The sequence below is a fragment of the Leopardus geoffroyi genome, chromosome A1 (assembly GCF_018350155.1).
Source record: "Leopardus geoffroyi isolate Oge1 chromosome A1, O.geoffroyi_Oge1_pat1.0, whole genome shotgun sequence".
Lineage (NCBI taxonomy): Eukaryota > Metazoa > Chordata > Mammalia > Carnivora > Felidae > Leopardus > Leopardus geoffroyi.
The window spans coordinates 208,857,406-208,871,790 of NC_059326.1; the positions used below are offsets into that span (position 1 = coordinate 208,857,406).

At 39.7% G+C, this 14,385-nt stretch overlaps 1 long non-coding RNA gene across 2 annotated transcripts in view; it reads right to left on the reverse strand.

Annotated features, from left to right (window-relative positions):
* Positions 1-9,675: 9,675 nt before the first annotated feature.
* LOC123577635 overlaps positions 9,676-14,385 on the reverse strand; it is a 133,949-nt gene continuing 129,239 nt past the window's right edge. Inside the window, exon 10 of one of the 2 annotated variants that reach the window (XR_006701986.1) lies at positions 9,676-9,957. This is a non-coding gene — a long non-coding RNA (uncharacterized LOC123577635). The remainder of the gene's footprint in view (positions 9,958-14,385) is intronic. The other variant, XR_006701988.1, reaches the window with a different exon arrangement.

A 14,385-nucleotide genomic window follows, 5' to 3' on the forward strand; every position in this document is an offset into this window, starting at 1 on the left:
TTTTTCTGCATTCCCAATAATTCTGTGAGCTAAAAATCCCTTAATAAATACCTTTCTGCTTAAATCAGTGAAAGCAAATTCTGCTGTCTGCAAACTAAGAACCCTACCTATCATACACACATTTTCTTATTACACATTCACAACAACTGCATGAGTAAATATTACTATACTCATCTCATAGGTAAGGAAACTGAAGCTGTAAGGTTAAACAAACTGTCCAAGGTTTTGCAGTGAGTATGTGGCAGAGCCCGGATTTGAAAGCAGAACTCTCTGACTTCCTAATCCATGTCACCTCCACAACATCACAACTGTTTCCCAAAGACAGAGACATGAATGAGACTCAATATTTTCCATATGAGCATATCTGCTAACACAATAGTTTCCACAGTGGGTCATAAAATATTACATTCAAACTTTGGACTGAAGTACACAGTACTAATGTGAATCATTCCAATGGGAGAGCAATACCACAAAGTGGAAAGTTGCCTGCAATCCATGCGAAAGACAGAAGTGGATGAGACCCTGGAGCCAGTGAGCCACGCTACCTCTGCCTAACTCTCTGTGGTTGTTTGCAAATTTAGCAACCAAAGTCAACAGTAATTTCTATAGCCTCATAAATAAATTCAAGGCCACAAGGTAAAGCAAGTTTTGCATTACCCATCCCATGTTGTTCCATGTATTGAATTTAATCATCTCATGAAGGTTAAGTTTGTTCCCAAGAATGATGAAGGCAATTTAACCACCTGTCTTAGCCCTTTCAAGACAATTTCAGATATGATTGACCTTCAAGATCAATTTTGTTCAGCAGACTCATTGGGCAGTGGCCGAGAGTATGCATTTCCAAGACCAACCATCCACAAAGACCAACCATCCATAATTAAGAGTAGAATCTACGTGGGCACCTGGGTGGCTCAGTCGGTTAAGTGTCCAACTTTGGCTCAGGTCATGATCTCACGGTTCATGGGTTCGAGCCCCACGTTGGGCTCTGTGCTCACAGCTCAAAGCCTCGAGCCTACTTAGCATTCTATGTCTCCCTCTCTCTCTGCCCTTCCCGTGCTTGCACTCTGTCTCTCTCTCTCTCAAAAATAAATAAACATATTTTAAAAAAGTATAATCTACAAGGGTGTCTGGGTGGCTCAGTTGGTTAAGCATCCAACTCTTGATTTCAGCTCAGGTCATGATCTCACAGTTCGTGAGACTGAGCCTCACGTCGGGCTCTGAGCTGACAGATTCTCAATCTGCTTGGGATTCTCTCTCTACCTCTCTCTGTCTCTGCCCCTCTCCTACTCGTGCACATACTAAACTATTAAAAAAAAAAAAAAGGAGAACCTATGGCAAGATAAGAAAATAAATGATACAACTACTGCTACACCTCCTACTAAGCCCAAGGAAACATGCTCACCACTGGACTCTGGCCTACAGTCTCAGGGCAGCCATTTTACACCTACCACCACTAGTTTTCTGAGATTCTGCCAGAGAACAACTTAGGCTCCACGGGAAAGGGAACTTACCCTCTGACCTCAACACTTCAAATCTGACTTCACACCATTTTAAAACACTTCATGGCGCCTTTCCATTCATACAATGTTCTTCTGGATATTCCTTTCTGTCCTCAATTCCATCTTTAGCACAGCTGACAAATGCTGCATGGACACACAGCTGTCTCCTGAGAGGAGCCCCATACTTTTTAAACAGCTTTGCTTTGTGACCTGACCTACAGGCGGGCTGCATACTTCAGTGTACTGACAGCTAAGTCATGTCTTTTGTCCCAGGCACACAGCTACAGCAGGGTAGGGAAAGTTCACATGAAATGCTCACATTTCAAAACGTAAATAAATGGCTCAGACCAGAGGCCCAGTGCACTTAAGTGTGGAAGACAAAACCTCCCAAAGAAAAGAGTGACTCGAAGGGGACCTTTCAGAAATCCCTGCAGGACCATGTGGCTATGGTAGCTGCACCTGGGGGGCTGGAGGAAGCAGACCTACTACAGCAGGAGCCCAGATGTCCTGCACTGGGTAGGACTTCACTTGCTGTTCTTTCCTGACCTGTTTCCTAAATATCTTTCAGATATATATATATTTTTTCCCTCCTGAAACCCATTCCTTTCTTCTTCTTTTCTTTCCTCTGTCCCTCTTTTCTCTATTATACTTTGTGCTCCTTATTCCTCTAGCCTTTTCTCATATTTCCTGATTTTGCAGCTCCTATTTTTCTTATACTTGGAACCCTTTTACTTTCTTCCAGTTTTCCAAGGAACTTTCACACACAGCTGGTCCCATCTGTCTCTCCTAAATGATCCTCCCCCTCTTTAATCATAACTCACTTCCTCTCTAATTCCACCTGCTTTCAATAGGCTGGACCCTACAGTCTCCATACCCTAAATCCTGCTAATGTTTGGGATAGCAACAGCCAGGGGCCCTGAGTTCTCTCACCTTTTAAACACCAGGCAGAGACAACAGGCTCACTGTGATACCACCCTTTTTCCATTTCCTACAGTGATCTGATTTTTTTTTCGTTTATTTTTTTTGATATTTAACTCATTTCAAAACTTTCACAATTTTACAACACAGATAATGTATGCTCACCACAGAAAAATTAGTCATAAAAGTATAAAGACAAAAGTAAACAGTCATCTGCAAGTCTAACCTTTCAGAAAATACCTCTGTGCTTCATGATTGACTTAACGAGCATTATCTTAAAGATACAAAGATGAATGAATGAGAAAGACATTGCCCTTGCTCTTAGAGAACCTGCATCCAGAGAGGAAGAAAACAAATACAATATAGCATATACAGAAAACAGCAAGAATCAATAGAATTAAGGGCAAATAATTCACACTTTGGGAAAGGCTCCTAAAGAAAATGTCATTTATTTGAGGTGAGCCCTGAAAGATGAGCCAGGCACAAAAGGGGGAGAGGGAATATTCTAAGGTAAGTCATTAGAGTTTGGCACATTCAAAGAACCAAAAGGAGTTTAGTATGGCTGAAAACAAGGAGTAATGTCACTCAACAGTCCTGAAGAGGCAAGGAGGGCATGTGAAGGCAGGTGAAGAAGTTTCTATAATGGCAATGGGAATATTGAAGGATATTAAGCAAAGGAATGCCATGATCACATTCACACTTTTAATAGAACCATAAGCCTAAAAGACAGAACCACACTATGCAAGGTTAATGTTATAACCAGAACTTTAACAGGAAGGAAGGAAGGAAGGAAGGAAGGAAGAAGGAAGGAAGGAAGGAAGGAAGGAAGGAAGGAAGGAAGGAAGGAAGGAAAAAGGGAGGGAGGAGGGAGGGAAAGAAGAAAGAAGGAAATGAACAAACAAATGAACAAACCATAAGTAGTAAGTAGCAGAGCCAGGATACAGTCTCAGGCAGTCAACTATACTACTGTCTTATCGTGCCTGTTACATTGTTTATTGAGTCCTAACCATTTTGGGTGATCAACCAGGAAACTGAGGCAAATATGTTTTGTATGTGAACTGTACATTTGTGTATTATAATGGAATTAGCCCTTTGCCTTGGATGTAAAGAGTAGTTGATTCCCCCATTTGAGGAACTGGGTAAGCTGGAACTGTGAGTGAGCAAAGGCTTTTCTACCCTTTCAGAGAATACCCCTGTGTTTTAAAGGGACACTTCACAAGCACTCTCAGTTCCCAAAACCAGGAATGATAATGTGAAATTATCCAGGTTGCTGTTTTGAATGTCTCAAAATCACAAATGTTGCTCAACCTTATGTTTTCATTTCTATGTGCGGCTCTTATCACGGCATATTTATAAATATTATTATTGTTGAAAGTTGGTCATGATCCTAAAGATCTTATGATTTCCCTACTCTCAACAATGCCTATTCGATTACTCACTGACACCAGGGCAATTTCTGTTGCTCATTAAAGCAATGCAGTTAATAGAATTGTTTGGACTTGAGCCTTAAGATAGGCAAGTGCTTCTTAAACTTTTTAATGGAAACTCAGGAAAAAAAGGAGGATATTTCATACTGAGATTTAACAAACATAAATATCTATATAATTGAATTGAAAGTTTGGAAAAACAATAAGTACCACTAATTATGTGATGCAGGCTTCCATTTTCTTTTCCATTCAATTCTACTTCTATTCTATTCAACTCTCAATTTGTACAATGACTTTATCAAACTCTTTGGTAGGATCCACTAAAGCACAACATACCATATCAAATGACTCAACAATTTCACTCTTACATATATACTCAGGATAAAGAGTACATGTCCACCATTAGATTTGTTTAGAATATTCACAGAAGTAATGTGAACAAAAGAAATGTTCATAAAGACAAATACCAGAAATTTTTCCAAAGGCTCATCAACAGTAGAATGGGCAAATAAATGTTGGTTATATTCACACAATGGAGCACTACAATTGTTTGCATATAATAATATAGATGAATTTCCCATACATTATGTTAGACACAAAAGAGTTTGTGATTCTAGTTACATGAAGTTCAAAAGTAGCCAAAACTAATCTTTGCTGTTATAAATCAGGACAGTGGGATACCTTTGGAGGGGTAATGATTTGAAAGAGTCATAGCTGGGGGAGCTTCTAGGTAGCCGGTGCTTCTTGATCTAGGGATCTAGATGCTGGTTATGGGGTGGAGGTTCAACTCATAAAAATGTATTAAACCATGTGTGCATTTTTATGCAAATTATATTTAAGTAGAACAGTAAGAAAAAAATACTGATTATAAACCATTAGATTGTATTCCCCCACTCACTAATCACTTGCAACCTGAAATCTGAAATTCCCTACATTAAATACCAAGAATACCAATGGAAGATGTACTATGACGTATCAAAATATTTAAATTTTATTTACAAATAACACAATACAAAGCTAAAAAGTCTTATTTATGAGCCATTAAACACCAACCAAATAAAAGGAATCCAGAAAAAAATGAAACAGCTAAAAATAATAATATACTGTCCCTTCTTACTTGCTTTTAATAACTTTGCATCTGCTTTCAATTCATATTTTTATTGAATCTTTCATATTAATCTATACTTGCTGCCAATCACTTTGTTAAGAAACACACATTTTGGAATATGCTTATCTAGCTTTTTCCATAGAATCTAAGCCACCAGTCTCTTCTTATTGAAATAGCCAGAACAGCTCACTGGTAAGGAAAATCTCCCCTAATGCTCCCCTTTATGGTCCTTCTCACTGGAATCTATTTTTCCTCTTAGAGCATCCATCTATGACAAAATGTCCTCAGAAGCTCCAACCTGCTCCATTCCATTCTTGAGGCGAGAAGAGATGTCACCCAACCATGGCTGGTTGCAATCAATGATTACACATTCATAAATGAGTATGGTGCTTGGTATTTTAAAGAGACTCAGATATATTTCAGATATATTTCCATTTACAACCATTATCTTCCTCAAGCAGCGTGCAGACTACAAGCAAAACTGCATCTGATTTTTTGTTTTTCAAACAGCAGATTATTACACATATAGGGCAGATGTCTTCCAGGACATTTCTTGGCTGACATCTTTATTCCGTGATTCCATGAGTTTTCTTCAAATTCTGTAAAGTAGTAAGATCTCCAAATGAAGCTAGTCCAGCTATCTTGGGGAAGTGGTTTCCGTTTTAGCTGGCCTGTAAGTGTCAATCCATCAGGGGCTGCAGATGCCATTGCTTGGCTTGAGCTACAATCCCCACCCCACCCCCACCCCCCACGGTCTCACTGTGGAACCAATAAAGGTCTTTGGGGCTTTACAATCTCTTCTGAAACCTAGATTGCATCATTTTCCAAGAATGTCTGACTTTGGCTGTCCAAAATATCTGCCCAAGTCCCCCTTTCTCTTCACATCTGTCTAAACACAAGGGCAAGAGATATTGTGCATGATGCAAAGCCAAGAGTCAGTGCAATGCTCTTCAAACTCAGAGTCAACAGTGAGAATGACATGAAACAAAGTCAACCTGCTTTTTACAAAAACTGGATTTAAATTTTCTGTCTGCTAAAAGTACATTTGAAAAATGAAATCTTTCCATATGGCTTTATAGAAGAAAATAAAGAAAAAAGGGTTAGAGTGAATTCTGCTGCATTAAAAAAAAAAAAGAGCGCTATGTACATAGTGCTGACATATACACTAAAGTCATCTGGAAAAAATACAAGCTACTATAACAAATGCCAAATGCCAAAAGTAGCCAGTCTCACTCTATTGAGACAAATAGATTCAAGGGGAAATGTGTTTAGTTGACAGAGTGAATACAGAAAATTGATCTCTGATCATCAAATATACTGTAACCAGACATGAGGGTTGGGAAGTTCTAAAACATTGTATTTTGCACACATGATAAACTTAAAGCCTTCAAATGAACGTTTTCAAAAGCTTCTTACAGCCAAGGATGAAATTATTCACACCAGACTAAGCATTTACATTAGATATTCCTCTTTAACTCTTGACAGGGGGGAAAAAAGCCATCCTTTAATGAAAAGGTGTATTTTTACACAAAGTTTTGGATCTCCAATGGAGAGAAACAGTGTATTCCATAAAAGAACATTTAGCACCTAATGTTCAAAACACCCTGCCTGTCCCCCACTTTTTATGAGCACAGTTGTATCAGAGCCGAGATATTTAAGATTACATAGCAAATTTGTAATAGAGCCACATGTTCTTTTGGAATACAACACAGCTACAAACAACAAAAAAAAGTCATATTTCCTCAAGTTATTTGCCAAATGTCCACATCTTCACACCATTAAGAAAGTCTAGTGGAATCCAGATACTATCAGGAAAAGGAGCAGGCATAAAATGAAGATAGTCTAACCCTTCTCTTTCATTCATAGAATCAATCCAAACACAAAGAAAACAAGATGCATTTCTAAGACCAACAGTCATATTTTAAGACATAAACGTTTCTTTGTAACTACGTCTTTCTTTTTTTTCTTTTTGGCTAAGAAGCAGATCTTATTTTTGCTGTAACACAAGAAAGCATTTCACAAAAATACCTGAATTGCACATAACTTAAAGAAAAAGCACTTGATGGGCTCACTAACATAATCCCCACAGTCTCAGATCCTTCAAATAACAGATTAATTCCATTTCCTTCTATCCTTCTACCAAATTCTGCCTCTCTCCATTGCCACCATTTCTCCTACTTTGCTTTGTCTCTCACTTCAGTAAACTCGACACTCTGGTAATTCAATCTCCTGTTCAATGTCATGGTTGAATCAAATCGCTGTCACTCAAAATATAACCTGCGGCTTAAACTATGGCATGGTTGAGTGATCAGGGCAAATATCCCCAAATCTGGAATTTCTGGGTTTTCAGCTACTGAGCTACTAAGTGGCTTTAGACAAGATCTCTATTCCTCAAGAGAACGGGTCAAATCCTGTTTGTACTGACTGGGATTCCACATGGTGGGATACAACAGGCGAGCAGAACTCCACCCATGACTGTGCTCTCTGTGGGTTAGTGGAGGATTTGTCATAATGGAATTTAAGCAGCAAATTGGCGACACCAGCACTGACCTCACAAGATGGACGTGGGTATTAGCAAATAATGAAAAAGCTTAGCAAAATGTCACTTTCACACCAGGGTAGAAGTCAGAAAAGACCAAAAGGAAACTCTCTTTAATAATGATCTTTATTTGTGCAGTATAAATAATCAGGTTTCACAGAGAAAACCATTTGCATTCCTACCACTAGCTCTACTTAAACAAGTTTGAGGCCAATATAACATGGTGTTGGTTTGCAAGGGTTAGGAGAAAGGTAGATAACTCTTCCTTGAGTTCAGAAGCTTAAGGAGAAAATCCTAAGGATGGAAAGTGACAAACTGTACTGACACTGACTTCTTTTTAAAATTTTTTTCTAAAAAAATAAACAAATAAAAATAAATAAATTTTTTTTCTATAATTCAAGAGAAGAAACAGGGCCAAGCATATTATACCAATGTTATTAGACAAAGAGTAGAAAATATCCAAGCATTATAACAGGAAAACACCTGATGAAACGGTGTTAGAAATTACAAACACAAAAATGACCGCAGCCAACTAAGCTGCTAGACATTTGCTATGCATGGGCAGAAGAGTGTTGAAAGGAACCCAGAGGATGAAACTGGTGTTGGAAAACCATCTGACAGGATCCAGAGCTAAGACACCCTGCTTAGAGACCAGAGACTTTTGCCTAGCAAACTCACTCCACAGGAGAAAGGGGGCAAGTGGATAGCTCTTTGCTGAGTCCTATCACAAACGAGGCACTCCATAAATCTTTGTAGAATTGAATTGTTGAAATAAACCAAACTCAGATAGAAGAACTGGAATTTTTCAAATTGCAACAGCTGCCTTTTTGAGCTGCACTGCTCAAAGAGAGAGTGGTTTGGGAAGGGAAGGACACCGGAACTAAATAGTCTCTTTTTGCAACTGCTAGTAAAATTAGAGGGAAAGCAAATAGCAAGAGAGCAGGCAATCAACATCAAATGGATGTGGACCACTTAAGTAATTGGGTCAAGGAATAGTAAATGCAGTTCAATTTAGGATAATGTTCAATAAATTGCTTTAAGAAATAACCTAGGGAATACAGGTTAAATGGAACAACCATGTAGGAGATTGATCTGCAAGTCACAATAAAGAAAATCATTGAAACTAACCACCAGAGCATTACCAACATTAGTAAAAAGGCCACCCTGACCCTAACAGTGAAAATGCAAATAGACTCGCTCAGACCACAGAGCAGCTGTCCTCGTTCACGCGCTTCTTTCTATTCTTCCTGTGCTACGGAAAAGTTAACCACTTTCCAAGCAGCTCTCCTAACTTAATCTATTTCGAGATTACTACGGGCTTCCTCTAGTTTCTCTCCAAATTTCCTTATTTGCTTGGAAAAACTGGCAGTTATAGTCACAGACATAATGGTCATGTTACAAATGTTACTACCCACTTGTCAAATTCTTTGGTTGACCACCAGGGGTGGCACAGAGAATCCTTGCGCCACACTTAGAGGCCTTTCCCCTAAAGAAGGTGGGTTATGGCACAAAGACAACACCGACCTCAGAGGTAAAACCAGGTAAAACTAAAAGTCAACCAAGCTCACACTTTCCCAGGAACAGGGCTGGAAATGACTGACATTTGCCTATTTGAATTTAAATCTGCTTCCTTCAGTTCTGGACAAGAAACATGGAGACACTGGTTAATTTCAACGGACATTTGCCGAGCAGTATGGCAGACATTGCTGGGATTCCACCATGACTAAGCTACAGCCCTGCCCTCGGGAGACCCACAGTCAGATAATCCCAGTATAAGGCACAGGCTAAGGACAACTTCTGCTGCATTTGAGGTGATCACACATACTCTCTGTGGATCTGAACTGGATATAAATTTGGAACAAGTTTTCAAAACCCCAGAAATAAAAAAATAATAATAATGTTTTACTGGTATCTCTAAGGCCCAAATGAAAGAGAGATGAACTCCAATCATTTTGCTAAACAAAAATGGTCTGTTCCTGCCAGCAAGACAGCAGCTTGAGCAATGATATTCCAGCCAACTTCCTTTCTCAGCTCAAATCTGTCCTGTTTTGCCCCAGCCTTGGAGGAGTTTGCTCTTGCAAACAACTGAGACTCACCTAGATTCCTGAAAGGAGCAGGGTTAACCCAACCAGACTAATTAGGTGTCTGGATTTCACTGGCCCAAGGAGAAACATTTTAATGGAAGACAATACAAACATGGGAGTCTGAGGTAAGTTGGTTTGGATCCAGCCTCTACATCCTATCAGCTTGTTATTTTACCTCTCTCAACCTCAACCTACTCATCTTTATAATGGGAGTAATTACTCTGTATTGTTGACTCATTCTTTACACTAAACAAGGTAATATAGGTAACAGAGTGCCTAGCACATACCTCAACTAATGTCGAGACCCGTTCCATGCCACTATTCCCATCAGATGCCGGGCAAAGATACTTTCTTATATTCCATCCTTCCATCCAGCACGTCTCTAAAGAGTAACAGACAATGGAAATGGCGTCAGCTGGTCATAGCATTCCAGGGGATACCTGTGAGTATCTTGTGAGTAAAAATATGGAGGGTCTACAGTGAGCAAATACTAGCAAATACTTTCAGAGTCATCCTTCACAGAACAGCTTTATTCCACACTTGGTTTGTCAAAGATGACTTATATCCTAGCCATAGTGATTGAACTGGATATGGTAGAATTTTGCCAAAGGGTATGAATAAAGAGTGAAGGAAAAAAATACAACAACACTATGATTATTCTCATTACAGGTAAGGAATTTTATAGAAAAGAGAAGTTGAGTAACAAGCCAAAGACACACAGCATTTCAGAAGTAAAGTTTATGAGTGGTGTGCCTCAATTTCTAGCACTGTGCTCTATCTGGGCAAGAACTAAGTCTGCCCTTTTCCCTGCCACAGCCTTAATGCCTAGCCCCTAGCAACGCCCAGAACCTACGACTCCTAGCAATACCTCACGACACTTCACCATAATAGGCACTCAATAAATGCTTAAAAATCAGTAATCTTAAGAAAGGTAAAATTAAAAGTGTGCAGCTGCTCAGAGCCTGCACTGAAAGCAAAAACTAATAAAATATATATATTGAAAAGGAGATATCCTGTTCCAGCACAGGACAAAATGAGACATTTTTTTCCAAACTAGCAAAAATGTCAAGTAAGTTCCCCCAATACTACCTAAGCATTATCTTGCAATATCCCTCCCCCTTCTTTTTTTTCAGGACAATTTGCTATCCATTCTCAAAAACAACTCTCCAAATAAAGTAGATTTCATCATGATTCAAACTTACAACATTTTTTAATAAAGAAACACCAGATAAACACTAGGAGAGCTGATACTCTGGTCCCAAACAACCAAACAGATGTGATTCCTACCACTTCCTACCTTTCCAAAAGACGTGATTAATGGGGAATTATAGGAATATTCTAATTCTTGATGAAAAGCTTGATTGATTTATTGGTGCTTGCAGCCAAACAATAACCAGGTCCATGTTTCAAACCACTACAGATGACCCAGAATCTGGGGCTCATCACGATTCTATACTTTGCTACAAGACTGGTGCCAAGAAAATTTCCTCCTGGCTCAGTAATCCTTCTTCCTCTCTGGATAAATTCTACATCGCTTTCCCTTTGCTCCTGCCTTGGGTTAAGATTTCTTGCAGCAGCCTTGTAAATGACTTCTGTCTTTGAAGATTGATTAAAGTTACACCGTGTCTCTGATTCTCACCCTTGGAATGATTTCCACTTTCCACCCCAACAGGACCTTGCACAGAAGTCTCAGTCCAGCAGCAATCACCCCTGGGAACCATCATGGGTCTTGCTGTCCCTGGACTAGGTTGGGTGCTTCTGCTCTGTGTCCGTGCAGTATTTGTATATCCCCCACTGCAAGCTCTTCATATGTTATTATTAATTTCTATTTAATTGCCTATCTTTCCAACCAAACTGCATGACCACAAAGAAAACATCATATCCTCAGTACCTGGTGACCGTTAAGTAAATGAATGCCTCCCAAAGTTTGATCAGTGCTTAAAAGTCCAAATTTCATGCTTTCTCATGAGAGAAACCATCGCACTGTTACTTAAGCTAATTGTCTCCTGATATCCATTCTAATCTTTGTTCCTTGGGTAACAGAACCCCAGGAGTTTGGGCAAGGAACAAGGCCACACAGCTAGGGATGCTTCCAGTTTCCCTTGCAGATAGGCTCTGGCCAGCTGGATGCGAGCTGAAGAGATATGTACAACTTCTAGATAGTGTCATTAAGAAGAAGCTGACTCTCCTCTACTTGCTCCTTCCCATTCCTCAAGGCTGGAAAGCAAACATAGTAGTGCTGAGACAGCTTCAGGCAGGGAGATGAGGAAAACAACCTAACGACGGCAGAAGCACAGGGCAGAAGAAACTTATTCCTAGGTGAGCTCAGATAGTAGACCCATCTGTCTACCCTGGACTACTCACCTGTCCCTAGACTTAGATCAGAGAGAAGCAAACTTGTCTCTTTATGCCTCTGAATCTGGGGGTCTCTCTCTTTTAGCATCTTACGTTGAACCTTTAATAATTCATATCACTTGTAAATTCCTATAACTTAATTTTGCCTACAAAAAGGGCTGTTTTTAAAGTTTCCTAACCAGGTAAACAAACACTGATTATCACTACCATCATGGATACAGGAAACTCATAATCATCTACTGTTCATGTAGCTACTATCCAAAAGCAATAAAGAATTCAGTAGAACATTACTCTGTTTACCATCTGCACTAGAGTTAATGCTTTGTTTACTTAATGATGGCTGCTGTCTTAATTTGGAGTTGTACAAAAATGTTGTGCCGAGTGATACCAACTGGAAAATTGACAAATTGTCCTTCTCGGTATAATTTTGCAGCACAGAAAATCCTTTTGTATAGTGTATTTAAGTAGGTCTAAAGCACTCTTCAATACCTGTTGCCTACCCATAAGATCTTATAAGACTATAACTAGAAGAAATATACAGGTGCGGCTTGAAGGAGTCAGAGGGTGCTTGTGGAGTCAGTCCTGGGCCTTCAAGCCACACCTATACATTTGGATGATTTAGAAAATCGATATTTTGCCGTCAAAAATAATAAACCCCAAGAGATGTTATAACAGACTTGGTCCTTCTCTTTCTTTTCCTAGTACTTAAACCCTGAAGCCAGAGAGAATGCTCACAATGGATGGTAAGAACAGTCTCAGCTTTTAAATTTTTTTTTAATTTTTTTTTTCAACGTTTATTTATTTTTGGGACAGAGAGAGATAGAGCATGAACGGGGGAGGGGCAGAGAGAGAGGGAGACACAGAATCGGAAACAGGCTCCAGGCTCTGAGCCATCAGCCCAGAGCCCGACGCGGGGCTCGAACTCCCGGACCGCGAGATAGTGACCTGGCTGAAGTCGGACGCTTAACCGACTGCGCCACCCAGGTGCCCCAACAGTCTCAGCTTTTAAAGACACAGTCAACTTGTCATGGGCTGAGCTGGACTCAAGATTTGCCACATCTAATTTCCTACAAACAGACACAGCAGTTTGTAGAATTCTCCAGGTGTCTAGAAATAAACCAAATTCCCTTTCAACACAGAAGCTTCTAGCTATAATCCCCTCATGGAGAGCCTCCTCTATGGGCAAGGCTTTCTGGCTTTTAACCACTTACGCTTCCAGTTAGACCTAGCATGGATGCCATGTTCCCATTAGGATCTGTCTACATGAATAACTACATCACTTCCTTTGGGTTTTTATGCAAATGATATCTTACTAGTGAGGTCTTCTCTGCCCACCCTATCTGAAATTCCAGGCCTCGTCATACACCCTGTCCCTTTAGTATTAGCTAACGTATGGATTACTCTTATTTTTATGTTTCCCCTATTAGAATACAAACTCCATAAGGGCAGAGAAGCATGTCTTTTTTATTTAGTGTTATATTCCCAGGGCCTAGAATAGTACCTGACACATAGAGAAAAGGGGGACTTCAGGAAATACAAGTTGAATCAAAGAATGAATGGAGGCCCTTTCTGAAAATTTATATGAAGCACCTCAGCAGTGCATATTCTAATTCCAGTGCTTACTCACATATTCTTTTTTTTAATGTTTATTTATTTTGAAAGTGTATACATGCATGCAAGCTGGGGAGAGGCAGACATAGAGTGAGAGAGAGAATCCCAAGCAGGCTCCATGCTGTCAGCGCAGAGCCTAATGTAGGGCCCAAACCCATGAACCATGAGATCATGACTTGAGCTGAAATCAAGAATAGGATATCTAACCAACTGAGCCACCCAGGTGCCCCCCCCCTTTTTTTTTTAACTTGAATTAAAAAATGGTGTAGTATTGGTTTCAGGAGTAGAATTTAGTGATTCATCACTTACACATAACACCCAGTGTTTACCCCAACAAGTGCCCTCCTTCATGCCCATCACCCATTTAGCCCATCCCCCCCACCCATCTCCCCTCCAGCAACCCTCAGTTTATTCTCTGTATTTGTCTCTTATGGTTTGCTTCCCTCTATGTTTTTATCTTATTTTTCCTTCCCCTCCCCTATGTTCATCTGTTGTGTTTCTTAAATTCCACATGAGTAAAATCATGATATTTGTCTTTCTCTGACTGACTTATTTTGCTTAGTATAATACACTCAAGTTCCATCCATGTCGTTGCAAATGGCAAGATTTCATTCTTTTTGATAGCTGAGTAATATATGATTGTACATATATACCACATGTTCTTTATGCATTTATCAGTCGATGGACATTGGGCTCTTTCCATAATTTGGCTACCGTTGATAGCACTGCTATAAACATTGGGGTGCATGTGCCCCTTTGAATCACACATTCTGATTGGGCCCAACTACATTAGGTCAGAGGTAGCAAGTCCCTCACTTGCTTTGTGTTTTATCCATAGTCACAG